At 36.3% G+C, this 16746-nt stretch overlaps 1 protein-coding gene across 1 annotated transcript in view; it reads right to left on the reverse strand.

Annotated features, from left to right (window-relative positions):
* LOC127640192 (nuclear receptor ROR-alpha A-like) overlaps positions 1-16746 on the reverse strand; it is a 429438-nt gene that overhangs the window by 274547 nt on the left and 138145 nt on the right. The gene's annotated exons all lie outside the window — the stretch shown is intronic.

Genomic DNA, 16746 nt, shown 5'->3' on the forward strand with positions numbered 1-16746 from the left:
ATGTAAAGAAACACAAACCTGTAACTACACATTATTTCAATATAAATGTATAGCTTATCAAGAAACACTTTATTATTCACTAGTATAATGGATAATGTAGCAGCAAAATGAACAGGAATTCCAGTCTTCAAGTCTTCAGTAGAAAAGAAACCAGTGTTTTATTTTTGAACTTTTTTTTATTTTTTATTTCCAAAAATGTTTCAACCTGCATCTGGACTTTAATGGATTCAGATCTCTTTTTTGTTCAATTTAGTTGTAAGACATCAGTCCACTTTTCATTCACACAGTTATTTTTTGGAACCCATTCAACTTAAATGAGTCGTGAGTAGGGTAGAGTAGAGTATATATATATATATATAAGCAATATTATATGAGCAAGAGTGTTATATGGCCCTACATCAGCACTGTTCACAGACCGAGTGCCGTAAATAATTAAAACAGTGCTGATGTAGGGCCATACATCTCGATTGCAAGTGTGATATTGCTTATATACAACAGTTCAATGAACAAGTACATTTTACAAAATTAGGAAAACTGAGTACGGTCACATAAAAAGCATTTGTGCATGGAACTACTTTTTTACGTGACGGATCAGAACCTGACGTTGTTGGATCAAAACAAATGATGCGTCCAAGCCTCTCAAAAACATCACTTCAGAAGTACTACTATTATCACATGTTTCTAATATGTTATTGGAGAAGCAAGGATGTGTGTGTGTGTGTGTGTGAGCAAGAGAGAGAGAGAGAGAGAGACAGAGAGATGGAGCAGGTGCGATCACCTGTTGATGTAGTCTGTTAGTCAGCTTTCTGATGATAAAGTAATTTTGGTGAAATGCATCCTATATTCTCAGTGGAAAAATAGCTGTTCAAGTGGGGGTATTTCTCCCTATTTTGCAGAAGCCGGTGCGCAAGAGTCTTTCAATATAGAAACCGCAATGTCTTCTGCCATTTTGTCCACTCCAATGTGGAAAGTCTGGAAACAGGTAAGTGCCTTGAGTTTGTGTAATTAATCAGTCTGTTGGGTGATGAGCCTTAATGCTGAAGTTGTTAGTTTCAAGCCGTTTAAAGCTATTTCCTAGCTTTAGTAGTGTAGTAGTAATACTAGAGTTCACAGAGTGCTGTTGAATTTTAACACTGAGTGACGCTGACTCACTTTACAAACCTGCTCATATTACACACAAAATTTTTATTTTGCCTGCACCTGCTGGCTAAAATATGCAATGTCAAAAAATAAATGTAAAGAGACAAATAGCTGACGTGCTTATGTCACACGACAGCTACGTGATGCACCATCTACTGGCAGGAAGTGCTTTTTAAAAGTTAATTTAATCTATTTATTTTTTACACAAACGTAACGATTTTTCTTCAGAAGACATTCAAAGCTCGACTGGAGTCACATGGATTACTTTTATGCTGCCTAAATGTGTCTTTTGGACTAAGTGCTGGCACTATAAAAGTGTGTGTGTGTGTGTGTGTGTGTGTGTGTGTGTGTGTGTGTGTGTGTGTGTGTGTGTGTGTGTGTGTATAGAAATCTATTGACGAATTGGTCCCACTTCATATCAGGTGTCTTTAACTACTATGTAATAACATTAAAATACATGCAATTCAATGTACTTATTGTGAAACTACATGATAATCTGCAAAATGTTCAAAATATTCACATTTGCTGCCACTGAGGTTAGGGTAAGGGAAGACTTGGGATTAGGGTTAGGGTTAGGTTTAGGGGTAAATTTAACAGTGTAACTACAAATGGAATTAAATGAAGGTACGTCAAATAAATACTGCAATTATAAAAAATATACTGTATGAACATAACAAGTATATGGTATCAAATACTTACGTACATAGAAGTAAAAGACACCTAATATAATGTGGGTCCATAAAATTCTATATTTTTATATGATTAGAAAACATGTGTTCTCATAAAGGTAAAAATAAATGCCCCTGGAAATCAACAAATTGCCCCTTAATGAAAAGTTAATTTCTGACACATTAATCCAGTGTGCTCATTCAGTCAAAGTACGTTCAAATCCAGCTTGCAACATTTCCTAAGCACCCCTCCCCCCCCCATAACTTTGCTGTCCTCTCTATCAATAAATATGGTTAAAGGGTAATCATTGCTTTACTTTAAGTATGTTTAAAATGTAAGACTACTAGAATTGATACAGTACATACCTTAAACATACTGATACATGGCCAAAAAAATTACTATAAAATATGCGTAATATCAAATTAAAATAAATATTAATAATATGTTGTAATATGTATTTATATTTATATATTACTACATTTTATTAATTATTTAAAAGTAAAATAAATACAAAATTGATATAAAATATTATGTAATACTCTTACTAAATATTATGTAATACTATGATTTACAGTGGTATCAAAAGATTTTAAAAGCACACTTTTGGGAAAATGTGTATATACTATATGAATGTCATTGTATTAGATACAAAATATCAAACAAATGACAATTTCTCAAAACAAACTTCACTTTTCTTTTGCCAAAATTATTTTTAGTAGATGCCAAAATGATACAAAAAGATTTTTGGTGGATTTATGAAGTCATCCTCAAGTTCACACCTGTCCTGGCAAAGTAACCATACGTTTGACAATCAAAGAATGCCCACATGTGGATTGTCTTAAATTTGAACAAAAGGTCTATTCATTTATAATAAGAAACATAACAAATTATTTGTGCAAAATGTTTACTTACTTGCTTGTAAAGGTGTATTTGTGCTATATTTATTTAAAGTAAATGCCATTTGGTTTGATACTTTGTTATGTAAATGCAAAGACATTAATACATTTGTGAGTGCGGCTACTGTGTCTGAATGCTTTTTTTGGGCCAATGTGTATAAATGTATATTTATATTTGATCTAAATTTGTAGATATAAGTAAAGTTTATGCGCTAACTTAATTTCAGACCAATATGCTTATGTAATTTTATATCCCTAGACAGACTCATCCATCTAGTGGTGTAAATTCAGCTGGTGAGTCAGTGAGAATGATATGCATGGACTCTGCGAGTCTTATCAGCGTCCAGCAGGACAGGCTAATCTCACTCTCAACAGTCACCTGTGTTACTTCCCTTCTTCCTGCTGCCAAACACTCATCACCACCCCATCACTGATGCTCCATCTCGGCAACTTACAAATCTTTAGTTTAACGCTTTGCTGCTCATTTCAGTCGAGTAACAAGCTTACAAACTTTGATATGATGTCAAATGTGACTAGCCTTTGTCAAGTTTTGTTCTGTGACTGACGATGTGGATTATAGAAGTATTAATAACCTTGCAATTAAAGATGCAATATCTAACAATTTCCATGTAATATTAACCCTTTTTTCATTCATTCCTAGCCCTTCCTGGACTTCCTAGGTTGCCTATTAAAGCCTGTAGACTGATTTTCATGCAAAGGGAGCGGGTCGCTTTTGCCAGGAAAATCCAAAGGATGAGATGTTTATGCCTGCTCCCGAGAGCCTTGCCTCAGTGCTTCTCTTCTGCTATTCAACATTGTCTTCTACACAAACTCTGAGTAAACCAAAAAACAATGTTCAAGATAATGCAAAAAGACCCATATATTAGTGTAACTTAACTTGATTATAGAGAAAATATATACATTTTATTATTATAAAACAATAGTGCATCGATACATCAAAATGACAGTTGTGATGGAATCACATCAATACTGAATTATGTCAACATATTTATAATGTACAGTCTATTTTATAAACAGCTACTGTCATCATCCACCAAATTCAGCTAACAGCTATTGATAAAGCTGGCTAGCTAGCTAACGCCGATATAGGCTATTGTATAAATGCAGTCAATGTAACATTGCAAAGAAAAGTGATTACTTCAAACTAGAGTCTCGCATAGTCAGACGTATATCCACACTTTGTTTTAGCCCTGTTCCAGCACTGGAGTGTCAAATATAATATACAGTCTCAAAGTTTGTAGTAAAACAATCATAACTGTGTAGTTTTAATTATGCTACCTCATCTGTCAGCGTGATGTCAGTGAATCATCTTCAGCCTCTTTGTACGTTACGTCATTGTTTTGGTCGATGCTCGTGTCCCTATGATGTGCGTGAGCAACAGGTAGTTGACTGCAGTTCACTTAATGACCACAGGTGTCATTAATAACAAGGGTTTCTGAATCTTACATACTGCACCATTAATGTTAAAAATGTACATTTTATTTATCAAGACAATACTTGTACGTTTGCAGTAAACTATTGTTTAAATTATAGTTTAAATTATAAAATGATGGTGAAAAACAATAATTGGACATTCCTAAAAGTCTCTGCGTGACATTTGATATTTAAATATATTTTACTGTTGCTGTATTTTTACAGTAAAATATATCTAGCAACCACAGCTAACATTTTTGTTTTTACAATGTTTTTCAAACTTGCAAACCCTGACCCAGTGTAACCCTAACTGTAAACATAACCAGAGTCACTATTCAATAATTAAATGACTGACAAACCCAGTTCCCCTTTTGTGTTTCACAGAAAAAAGAAAATAATTCAGGTTCTGAGCGAGCGAGTAAATAATCACAATATCAATATTTTTTTTGGGTGAACTACTCCTTTACGTAAATGCCTCTTAAGAAACCCGAAACCAGCCCAAATATAAAGGGCTTTCTTAAAATTGATTAGTCAATGTTTAAAATATATTTAGCAAATCGCTAATTCTGAATCAGTTTAGTGAAAAAGACAAAACAGATATGTTTCAGTTATCTTATTGTTTACAGAAAAGCCGTCCTCAGACGGGAAGTGAAGTGTGAAAGTTTTCAGTAACTCTGTCTGCTGTCTGTCTGTTGGCCTGAATGAGATATGCATTCTGTGGAGTTGAGATTGGAAAAGTCCAGTGATGTAACAGCTGTTAAATGCAGGCATTCCACATCTCCATTTTTCCTTGCTAACACTTTCCCTGCTGAGCTTTCCCTCGGTTTCTCTGCTCTAAGTTCCAGCACTCTGATTACAAACACTGATGAGGCAGACAGTCAATGAGGACTTTTGTTAAACTGTCGCTGTGCCAAAAATAGACCTCTTTCCAAGACGAAAGCATCTGCACAGTGTCTGTTCAAATTAAAAGCCATGGCTATGAGGTCATATCCCTCAATGAAACCTAAACTGGCTAACTGTTAGGGCCCATCAACTTGATGGTAGGGGAAAGTCTTTCATGGTTGCACAAATGACTGACTCTGGAGAGGTCTTTACACTGGTCCATCTTGCTGTTGCTTTGCCCAGATTGAGTAGTTTGCAAGAAAGGAGAGTCTTAAAATCTTCAATGGTTCTTTTAAAGAACTTCTTTTGCTCTTTTAAAGTTGGCTTTATGTTCTGGTTGTAACATTATAGGTTCTTTAGGTCTCCATATTGGTTTCCTGGGTTTGTTGATGGATAATTTATATATGATTTTCTAAAGAACTTTAAGGATGTTTATGCTTCATCACTGAAAACTGTGAATCTATTTATTTCAATCTGTTTAGGGCTGGGTCAAAATAGAAATGTTCTGATGCATCTCGATCCCGATATAATTTCATAAAATCCCAAGATCAATCTTTTACTCTCTGTTCATCCCTATAAAATGTAAGTAAATGACTTCCATAAATGACCAAATGTATGTTCCCCGTCTGTCACTCACTTCGTCGTTGTGTCGAAGAAGCGACACTAGGGGTCTCCCTTTAGAGTCTTGCACATCTCTGAACTTGAGAAAAGGCCAATGAGAAATTGGCAGACAGAATTTTCATGTCCCTCCCCCGGACATACGGGTATAAAAGGAGGAAATCATGCATCTGTTCATTCAGATTTTGCACTGAGGAGCCGAGAATGAGGTTTGCCATAACAGTGGCTCGGTTCAGCATCGTGGCCAGCATCTCATTCCCTCCATCAGTGAACGGAGGTTAAAACAGTAACCTAGACATTTGCCATCTGTCGCTCACTTCGACGTTGTGTCGAAGAAGCGACACTAGGTGTCCCTATTCAATCACGCCATGCACTAAACCATGTACGTGCGCTGCTGATGCAGGTGCGGGCAGGCAGTTGCTTGCTAAAGCGACAGGCTCCGTCAGACTGCACGTACCCTTCCCCAAAGCCCCATCAAATTTTCTAACTTTTTAGGTTCCCGGCACCCAGAAGGGGGATCAAAGCGACGTGCTAAGCAAGGGACCAGGCCACGCCAGCCGGACCTTTTCTCTCTCTATGTTTCTCGCATAGAGTCAAAGTGGCTGGGGCATATTAAAGGAAATTTAAACGAGTTTCCTATGATGTCAGGTGGTACGAACATGCTTGGTTTTAAGGGGTTGTTCAGACTGAACATGCATACAGTACATAGCATATAATACAACTCAGGTGTCTCGAAATTGATTGTGAGCAGACGTTGGCATTCTTTTTTAACCCGACACGATGTCTAAAACTGGGCGCGCCTGTGTGTGCCACTGAAAATACAGCAAGACATGGTGTAATGGTCAGAGACGTCAATCTAATGCATGTTTTCAATGAAACATAATGGATGGATGAAAAAATGCATTCAGTGTGAATGGCCCCTAGTGGAACCTTTATTTTGGTAGGTTGTTATAGAAACATAACAGGACAGACAATGCTGTTAATACACACAAAGGCCTGTGCTCTCTGTCTCTCCACCCATTCTATTTGTGTCCGAGCTGCATATACTCGGTAAGACCCAATATCCTGTTTTGGCTGTAAAATAGTTGTTTTAACCTTTGACCCTTCTGCCCCATTTGTGAAGGAGAGAATGAACAATATTCCAGTGGCCAAATCCTAATACAGGACAATCAGGCTTGAACTTGAGCTGGAAAGTCAGAGAGAGAAGGTCCTATCCCAATTAAGTTAGTTTCTCTCAAAGTCAAGGTGGACAGATGGTGGTAGGGTGTTGCAGCCGATGGTGTTGCTCTTGCCTTTTGTATCTCCTGTGAGATCATCCAAATGTAACAACTGTCCTTTTTATAAACCCTACCTCTCTCAGAGGAACTAGCCTTCCAGTACCAAACGCAAGCTAACCATCCTCTCAAATTGTCTTATCTGAGAGCAGCGGAGTGTGTATCCTCATCACTGAAGGAATAGTTCACCCAAAAATGGTAATTTTCTCATCATTTACTCACCCTTATTTCATTTTAAATAAAACTTCTTATGACTTCTTCCTCCCTTCAAACACAAATGGTGATGTATGGAAGATTACTCAACAGTTTATATTTGATGATTGTTGGTTGTTGGTACTGCAATCTGATTGGACTAGAGCCATTTCAGGAGTGCTGATATTCAGTCCATCAACACTGGAACACTTTACTATTTGTACCACTTCACTGTTCATGGCTTTCTCAATAGTGATGGGGATTTTGATTCATTATTTCAATCACTTATTCATTCGGTGACCACTTCTGGTGATTGAATATTTACACCTGTTGGGGGTGAAACGTGAATAATAATAATATATAATAATAAAGTATCGGCATCTAACTGTGCTGATTTTTGCCGATAAATAATAGTTCCAAAAACCTTTTAGTACTGATATATTGGTAAAAATGATGTATCACTTTACCTCAAACTGAATTATACCCAAATAAATCGGCATCAAATAAAATTGAAATCTGTATTGAGCCCAGCCCTAATGGGGAACGTGATTATCAAGGAAGTTGAAGAAACATGAGTAGGTGGTGACAAATGAGTGTATTTTATTTTATGATAGAGTCATTCAATCTTCAACTCAACTGATTCGTTAAAACACATTTTAGAGTCATTCACCACCAACGCAATGGAAGTGAACAAGAACAATCTGTTCACTTAAAAATACTGTATATGGATCAACAACACGCTTGATTGTGTGGTATTGGTTAAATATCCTTGCCATTCATTTAACCTTAGCACACCTTTATGGTGCTTTTTTGGTCAGTAAATAATGGCCTAATTTTCATTATTGGATAAACTATTCCTTTGACATCTACTGTTGCTCCAGATTTGGCAATGTTAAATCAGCAAACAGAAGAACAAAGGCTTGCCGTGACCCGGCACATGAACCAGGGTAACGTCGGATGACACAGATGTGAGCAAATTCAATTACACAGGCTCCAAAGTGCTGCAGGCACAGGAGGGAGAGCAAAGAGGGTGATGTGACAGAAATTAAGCTTGTTACAAACTAATTTCAACTTCGCTTCATCGAAACATGCCTTACCACTCCCTCTCCCTCTGTCTCTCTTCTCTCACTAGAGGCATTTACATATCCCAGGTAAACTGGGGAATAAAGACAGCGGATCCAATTAATCCTCTTGGGAGCTAATTAGTTACAATTAAATTTATGCTTCACTTGTTGTACAGGAGTGTGTAGTAAACACGTAAAGAAAATGTAAAACTCGCCAGTTTTTCACACAAAGTATTAATGTATTCTCACGTAAATAAAAACACTGAACGCACTTTTGGACAGGCAGATTTTCATTCATGGGTGATTCTTACGAAGCCCATCAAGAAAATGATTATTTATTAATAGTATTATTATATATTTCACAAAAACATGTCTTAAAATGGTTATTTTATATATTCTGCTTTTAGTGAATCAGTACAAAATATACATTTTAGATTTTAACATTCTCTTTGCAAATAGAATTGAATAGAAGAAGAACAAGGAGCCCAACAACAGATGGTTTTGCCCCCACTGAGCCCGGATCTCAACATCATTGAGGCAGTTTGGGATTAAATGAAAAGTCAAAAGCAATTGAGTAAGCCTAAATAGATAGAACAACTGTAGAACGTTCTCAAAGATGCTTGGTACATCCTATCTGCCAACAACCAAGAAAAACTGTGTCCAGGTGTACCTAGGTGAATTAGTGCGGTTTTAAAGGCAAAGGTTGTCAAACCAAATATTGATTTAGCATTTTCATGTTTACTGGACTTTGCAACCGATACACAATTTCAGGAGTGTGTATATTAATACATTTCTACTGACATTCAAACACACAGGTGCATCAAGTGCCTCTATACTGTCGTCAGCCATTAACTTTGATTTCCGTGTGTCACACCATCCCACAATGTGTCACTTCCTGTTAACATTCAGAGAGAGATCGAGCCAGCACAGGGCGCTCTGTCACACCTCACCTCAGTAACAACAAACAAACAAAAGACAAGAGAAAAGACACCGGAAGACATGAGGAGACACAAGGAGATGCGGGAAGACAGATAGAGACAAAATAGATAGAGACGGCACATGCATGCATAAATAACAGTGTTAACCCTTAAGAGTTTAATTTGTAATAACTACTAATAGTCTACTATTCCAAATTTAGAAAATGATAAACATACTTGAAATAAACATTGAATGGCCATAAACAGTGAATAGTGACTGTGGCTAATATTCTGCCTTCCATCTCCTTTTGAATTCCACAGAAGACAGGTTCAGAACAACATGAGGGTGAGTAAATTATGACATACTTTGTATTTTTTGGTAAGCTATCCCTTTAAAATATTAACGTCAACATGAATTTTTACTATGTTAAAAGGAATATTTCACCCAAAAATTGTAATTCTCACATTATTATCTCTGGGTTGCACGATTTGGACAAAACAATGAATAAATAGATAAATAATGTTGCCGCTGCTTTGATATCAATTACAAAAGAAAAAATAAATAGATAAATTACATTAAACAGCAGCTCTCATGTTGAACAAGGTGTTAAAACGACAAACTAGTAAATAATGCCTTTTGACCATAATAAAGTCATGATTTGCCCATGCCAATATCAGAGTTACTCTCTATAATTTTCACACTTAAGTCCTCATTAAGAAATCACTTATTATTATTAGGGCTGTCAATTGATTACAATTTTTAATCGAATTAATTACATGATGTCCTGGTTAATTAATCGTGAATAATCGCATATATAAATATTTGCTGAGAAAGCCCCTCATATAACAATAATTCAATATATAATGATGAAATAATGATACATAGTTATCTTTAAATATTAAAAAATTATATATATATATATATATATATACAGATAATTAAAGTGTATTACATTCTTGTGGCAGAAGAGTTAATCATTGATAAAACAAGACAAAAAGTGGCTTTAGAATACAATGTATTGTTTACTACCATATTATTGATCATAATCCAATCATTGGCACACAATCCATTTCACAAGTGAATTTGTCAATCAGTTGGAGATTTATTATGAGGGCTTGTTTAAGGACCCGTCAATTTACACCTGCGTCAGACATGCTTGAGTAGTGTCTCGGGTGCGTTGCATCATAAACATAAAATGTTAAGGTCACTGTGTCAAGTTAAATATAGTTAAATATTAGAACACATCTTGAGATCCCTTAGTTCGAATTTGTACTCCATCAAATGTTTTTAATGCAAGAACATAACGAATGTCTGTTTTGTGCTGTCTGGTTATTTTCTTCACTGTATAAACTGTGCGTTGCCCATACATCTGAAATTACAATTACTGCCCTCTGGCGTAAACGGGTGGTACTACAAGGTTGCATTTCTCAGGAATCTTCCTTATTACAATCCGGGGGCATTGCGATTAATTGCGTAATTTTTTTTTTACGCGTTATTTTTAATAAAATTAATCGCACTGAATTTACGCGTTAAATCGACAGCCCTAATTAACATTATTATTATTATTATTATTGCATTAAACAATTGTAATATATTGCTGTCATAATTTTGTGGGCGGTAATGCTTTATGGTCTCAAGCCTTTATTTTGATGGAAATAAAAAATGTTGTCAACAGCATTGGCAGGCGCTGGTGCTTCTTCCATACACTCTTATATTTTCCTCGGTCCAGAAAACTCAGGTGCTATCGGCTTACTTTAAATTTTTTTAGACACTTGTGATGGCTAAACATACTTGAAATTATGCAAATGTACTACTGAATTAAATCGGGAGTGCTTTAAATATAACGCGGTCAGCGCATGTTAGTGACGTGCACTAATCGAACTATACAAGATCACAGAACCGCTCTGAGACCACTGAGAGTCTGCTGTAACACCAAGCTGCATGCAAATGTTTAGGCATCAGACTTGCATGGCTAATCAATAAATGGCTTAACAGACAGCATTGTTGAATGAATGAAACTCTTCAGGAAACTGGTCTCAGAACAGTTTGAACGGCACCCGATTTTCATCCTACCTCCAGTGTCCGAATGTAGCGTTTTCCAGCTTTCTGACGTGAGCCTCTTGTAATCAATCAGAGTGGTGCACTTTCAAGACATCCGCTACTCAAACTTCTGCACATCTGTATTTCAGCGCATGCTCGAAAGTAAAACAGTGATTGGTCAGTGGTGAACTTCTGAAGAGAGCGTGAATGTGATGGGAAAGCTGAGTTGAAAAAATTATTCAAAAAAGCTTGTGATTTAGTCTATCATCCATAGACAGCCGATAATGAAAAATAGCCACATTTTGCAACTTTACTTGGCTGATAATTTCTGTTTACTATCTCACTAATATCGCAGACAAATATACTTGTATTATTAACCATGAAAGTCAGAAAACGTGGTTGTGGTTAAAATACGTTTAACTGTGCAGCCCCACCGTTAAGGCTTGGCTCCATTCTGCTTTGGAACACACACTTTTCACAATCCAAACAATTTCCAAGAGATAAAATAAAGTTTCAGTCACCTTTTTTTCTCTCTTGTTGAATATTCACTTAAACAGAGCATCTCATTACGGAAGTAAAATGTGTTGTGAACGCTTTTTCATGTTACAACAGTGGTTGGTCGCAGACATCTGATAAAATCATCTCTCAGTCACTTAAATGGACAATATGGAGCAAAAATAGACTGAAAAAAAAAAAAAGGATTTTGCAGCCAAGTGCTGCAGTTTGTCAGACATGGGCTGTGTATATATTATAATGTATTCGAGAATCTCTCCAAGAGTCATTTTAATAGCTCTGACAGGCCATCAAAGTGGGATCTGAAACCCAGAAAATAGACGATCACGACTCTTTTCACACCTTGTCAGTATAAATAGCCTCTACATCAGAAGGTAGAGGGTAAATCTTTCTCTTTTTTCCCCTCACAGAGGGATAGGGCTGTTCACTTGGTACAAGGAGACAGCTGACAGTGTGCTTGCTAAGAAAACTGCCAACTTAAATCAATAGGAATTCATTCTATATGGTGATAATAAGTGAAGAGATTAGTCATGGGAGTTTAGCACGAGTTAATCTGCGTGACAGGGCAGTGTCATATGTCAGAGTAACATAATAATCATGTTCTGCAAGAAAATTGGGTCTATTACGTGGCCTTAACTACTATGCACTAACATTAAATACATACAAGACTATGGTCCCAAATTCCCACATTTGCTGCTATTGAGGTTGAGGTACAGGCAGGTTTAAGAGTAAGGGTAGGGTTAGGATTAGGGGTTAAAGTTAGGTTTTGGGGTAAGGGTTGGGTTTGGGGTAATGCTAACAGTGTAACTACAAATGTAATTAAATGCAAGTACTTTAAATGTAATTACAATGCAACAACATGTATGTACATAATAAGTACCTTGTATCAAATGATTAATTACTGAGTAGTTAAGGCCACCTAATATAAAGTGGGTCCAAAAATTGTGTTATGTGTGTACTTCACTTAAGTACTGATTAATACTAATGAACTACATTTATTTAATGTGTAATTATTGTGAGGAGTAGCTTATAATAACACACTGTTATTGTTAATTATTTGTTGTTGATTTAATATTTATCTAATGCATGTGATCAGAGCCAATGTTTGAAAACCTTGCTGTCTACTTAGGCATCTACCTATCCATCTTGAATTCAAACAGAAATAAAACTTCAAAAGTGACTGATTCGCAAAGCTTTGCATATTCAGCAACTTAACTAACAATTGATTTCAATTGAACTTGGTGCTAGCATGTTGCTTGGCTAGTAGCGCAATCCTCTAAAATGCATACTCAAACACTGGATAAAATACTCAATGTGATGCTAGAATTAGGCCAAAGAAGGTTTCTTAGAAGGCAGCATAATGATGTTCCCTAACATTTGGAACAGTCATTGCATCTTTTATGCCTTAAAATGCAGCCTCACTAGGTTTCGGAAAAGAGTCATGGACACTACTATAAGGTACAACCTAATTTAATTTGTAATATCCCAATGAGACTGCATGCAAAATAACACAGACAATTACGAGTTTCAAAAGGCCCGATGTGGCTGTCAAGCTTAAGTTTGCAGATGTAAATTTGTGCGATGATTTCAAAGAAATCCACATGAACAGCATTAAAGGACACATGAAAGGGGAAAAAGATGCCAAAAGCCTGATTGCAAAAAGGTTACATCATCCAAACAAACCAAGACAAGTTGAGTCTACGCAGACAATTTGCTGCTGCACCAGTATTTTGTTAAGACAATGGGTTGTCTCCACCGCCTAACACTAGTTTCAGCATTCTTGCATGCCGTGTTTTGCTCTCGTGTTAGGAACAGAGACTAAATAGACGCTCTGATTTTCAACAGATTAAGCACTGGAGAAATTTACATGACCAACCAGTATGCACTGTCACACAGACAAAGACAACCTTGAACACCGACTGAACATATAACACAGCTCCAGATGTCTTATTAGATATTCTTAAAACAATTGTTTTAGTTTGCATGAGAAGGAAAAAAAAATCTATTGAAATAGTAATCTACGCATTGGTTTACAAAATACATTTTCTGTAAAAACTAGGGGGAAAGATTTCCATACGAGAAAGAAAAAGAATTGAATTTCTATAAAAGTGTCGGCAAAGACAAAAAAAGAAGAAACGAAAAAAAAAAAAAAAGACAGCAAGAGCGAATGAATAATACAGCAGTTTCATAAACACTGGTAGAGGAATTACATAAAGGAGATGGGCTGGCCTAGACAACAACATCTGGCCGAAGGAATGGATAGGAGGGAGGCACGGAAAGTTAAACTAATTAGGTGATGAAACAAATGTGCCCAAATTAATAATGTTTCTTGAGAAGGTACAGAATGGAAAATGTTTTAGTTGGTCAAGAGTTTGCCTCTGGTTGGACAGCTGAAGCTGTCTAAAAATGAAATGAAATCATGACAAAATTGAGGCATGGAAGTGCATGTGATTGCATAACAGATTTGTGCAGTTGAGGTTATCATTAACAAAGGATGCAGACATAAACTAAATGTGTACAAAAAACATGAATGGTGCCGTGTTTCAGGCCATATATACCTGATTTAACATCTTAGGATTTTTTTCTTTTTTTCTTGCCAATGTCACCTTTGATTGCTCACTGCTTTGGAACAATACGTTTTGTGAAAAGAGATATACAAATAATCTTGATTGAAATAAATTCATACATTTCATATATAAAAAATTATTAGATCTGTATATTTTGAAATAATAATAATACATTCTTATATTTCTATATTATATTTAAAAATAGAAATTATATTTATATTTTATTTTATTAAATATATAAAATGTATGCTATTTTTAAAAGATTCAGCTTTAAAACGATCATACATATACTACTACTACTACTAATTATATAAATACTAATAATATTAATTATCATATATAATATTACATAAATTATAAAAGTCCTTAAACCAATTGTAGAACATACCAAGTGATTAAGGTGTTGAAACGTATTAATTAATATGTTTTATATATTTATATAATACAATAAAGTAATAATATTGTAACGGTTACCCTGTCTTGTTTCACTGTTCCCTCTTGTTTGCCATTTTTGTCACTTTTTGCATTCCTTAGTTTTCACTTTTGGCACCCTTGTAACTCCATAGTCTTGTTTTCCCTCGTGTTCACTGTTCATTGTTTTCACCTGCCCTTGTTAATTTGTCATTTGCTTCTGTTAATCACCTTGTTACCTAGTTTGAGTTCTGTTTGTTCATTGGCCCCTTTGTCCTATGTTTTGTATTTATATCCTGGTTTTTGTTTCAGTCCTTGTCTATCGTTGAATGTTGTTGTGCGTAGTTTATGCTCGCTCCCATGCCTGTGTTCCCATGTTTCCAGTTCCTGTGTTTTCGTGTTTTGTTTTCATTTTGCCCATCGTGGTAGTTTTGTTTGTTCATGCCTGTTTGTTTCCTTTTTATCAATAAACCCGCATTTGGATCCTCATCCCTTGTCTGACTCCGACCTCATTAGTATCAAATATGAATGTATAAATATTATTATTATTTAATATAAGAATATATATATATATATCCAAAAAAAAGTAAAACAGAGTTTAGGCTATTTGGCTACAGTTCAAACTTAATCCATACATTGAAAAAACAAAAACAAACAAACATTAATATACAATAATGCTAGTTACGTTTCATCTTTCTATCAAGAGTTGAAAAAGTGTTTAAATGCAACTCAACATCTGTGTCACATTTCAAACTCATCTTTGAAACGAGCCATACATTTCCGGTTTTGCATTGTCAAACCAAAACCAAATCACTGCTTCTGGTAAGGAGCCTCTTCTACACAAATACCTGAAAAATGTCTCAGGGAACGATGCCATAAACCTCTGAGCCTGCAAGAAGACCGGGCAGAACACCCAAAACTGACATTTATCAAGAAAACACAAAGAACTGATGGAAAAAATTTACTTCAGAGAGAGCGAGAGTAAAGAACAAAACGTAAACAGAAGAAAAACGATTGCCAAACTTTTTTGTCCTATGCCTTTTCCATCTGCACAGATACGTGCTGGAGCCATTGCAGCTGGCTGCCTGAAAAATAGGGAAAAATTGTCCAATTTGAGCTGGTCGTTAGCAGTTCGGAGCAGTGCATTCCAGATAAATGAGCGGCCGCCTCAGGTATGGCAGCAGATTCTCTTAGAGCATTCCTGAGGGACCGGGCCTGTATTACGGCACCCCCTTAGCCATGACTTCGATCTGCCTGCCATGCCCAGCCTGGCTACAGCAGAGGTGACCTTGCCTCTCCGCTCCTGCTGGGGATCTTATTTTAACCATTACACCACCCTTTTTTTACATAAAAACACACACTCTCACACTACTAGTACTTTTTGCCCTGTTACTACCTCAGCTACTAAATTAAGGCATAATACATTTTTATAGCATTTTATAAAACTCTTAAAATATATCTATTAAAACCTTGTTTATAAGAACTGTTTGATATAATAGCAGTTTTACACCAGGATATAGAGCATAGAAAGCGAGAGAGAAAAGGAAGGAAGGAGAAAAGGTAAAAGAGAGAGAGCATAGCGTAACAGCTAGCTCCGTCTGTTTTGGCTAGGTGAAGGTTAGAGAATGCAGTCCATTACACACATCTGAGAGGGGCTGAAAGGAGTCAAACACTCAGTGTGGCATTTTAACTCTGAAGTTCCCTCAGTGCAGCTATACTGTGAGTGTGCTGCTGGGACACTCTTGATCTGAGGACATTCTCTGTGGGCATTTAGAGAAGTCATGCAGGCTTCCAGCAGGTGAGGATACAGTCTGTGCCACTGGCAAATGAGCAAATAAACACTAGCATGTTATATCCAGCTTGATGGATGGATGGAATGGATGGATGGATGGAATGGATGGATGGAAGGAATAGATGGATGGATAGATGGATGGATGGATGGATGGAATAGATGGATGAATGGATGGAATGGATGGATGGAAGGAATAGATGGATGGATGGATGGATGGATGGATGGATGGATGGAATAGATGGATGGATGGATGGTTGGATTGGATGGATGGATGGATGGATAGATAGATGGATGGATGGATGGACGGACGGACAGACAGATGGAATGGATGGATGG

This window comes from Xyrauchen texanus, chromosome 49 (assembly GCF_025860055.1).
Source record: "Xyrauchen texanus isolate HMW12.3.18 chromosome 49, RBS_HiC_50CHRs, whole genome shotgun sequence".
Classification (NCBI taxonomy): Eukaryota; Metazoa; Chordata; class Actinopteri; order Cypriniformes; family Catostomidae; genus Xyrauchen; species Xyrauchen texanus.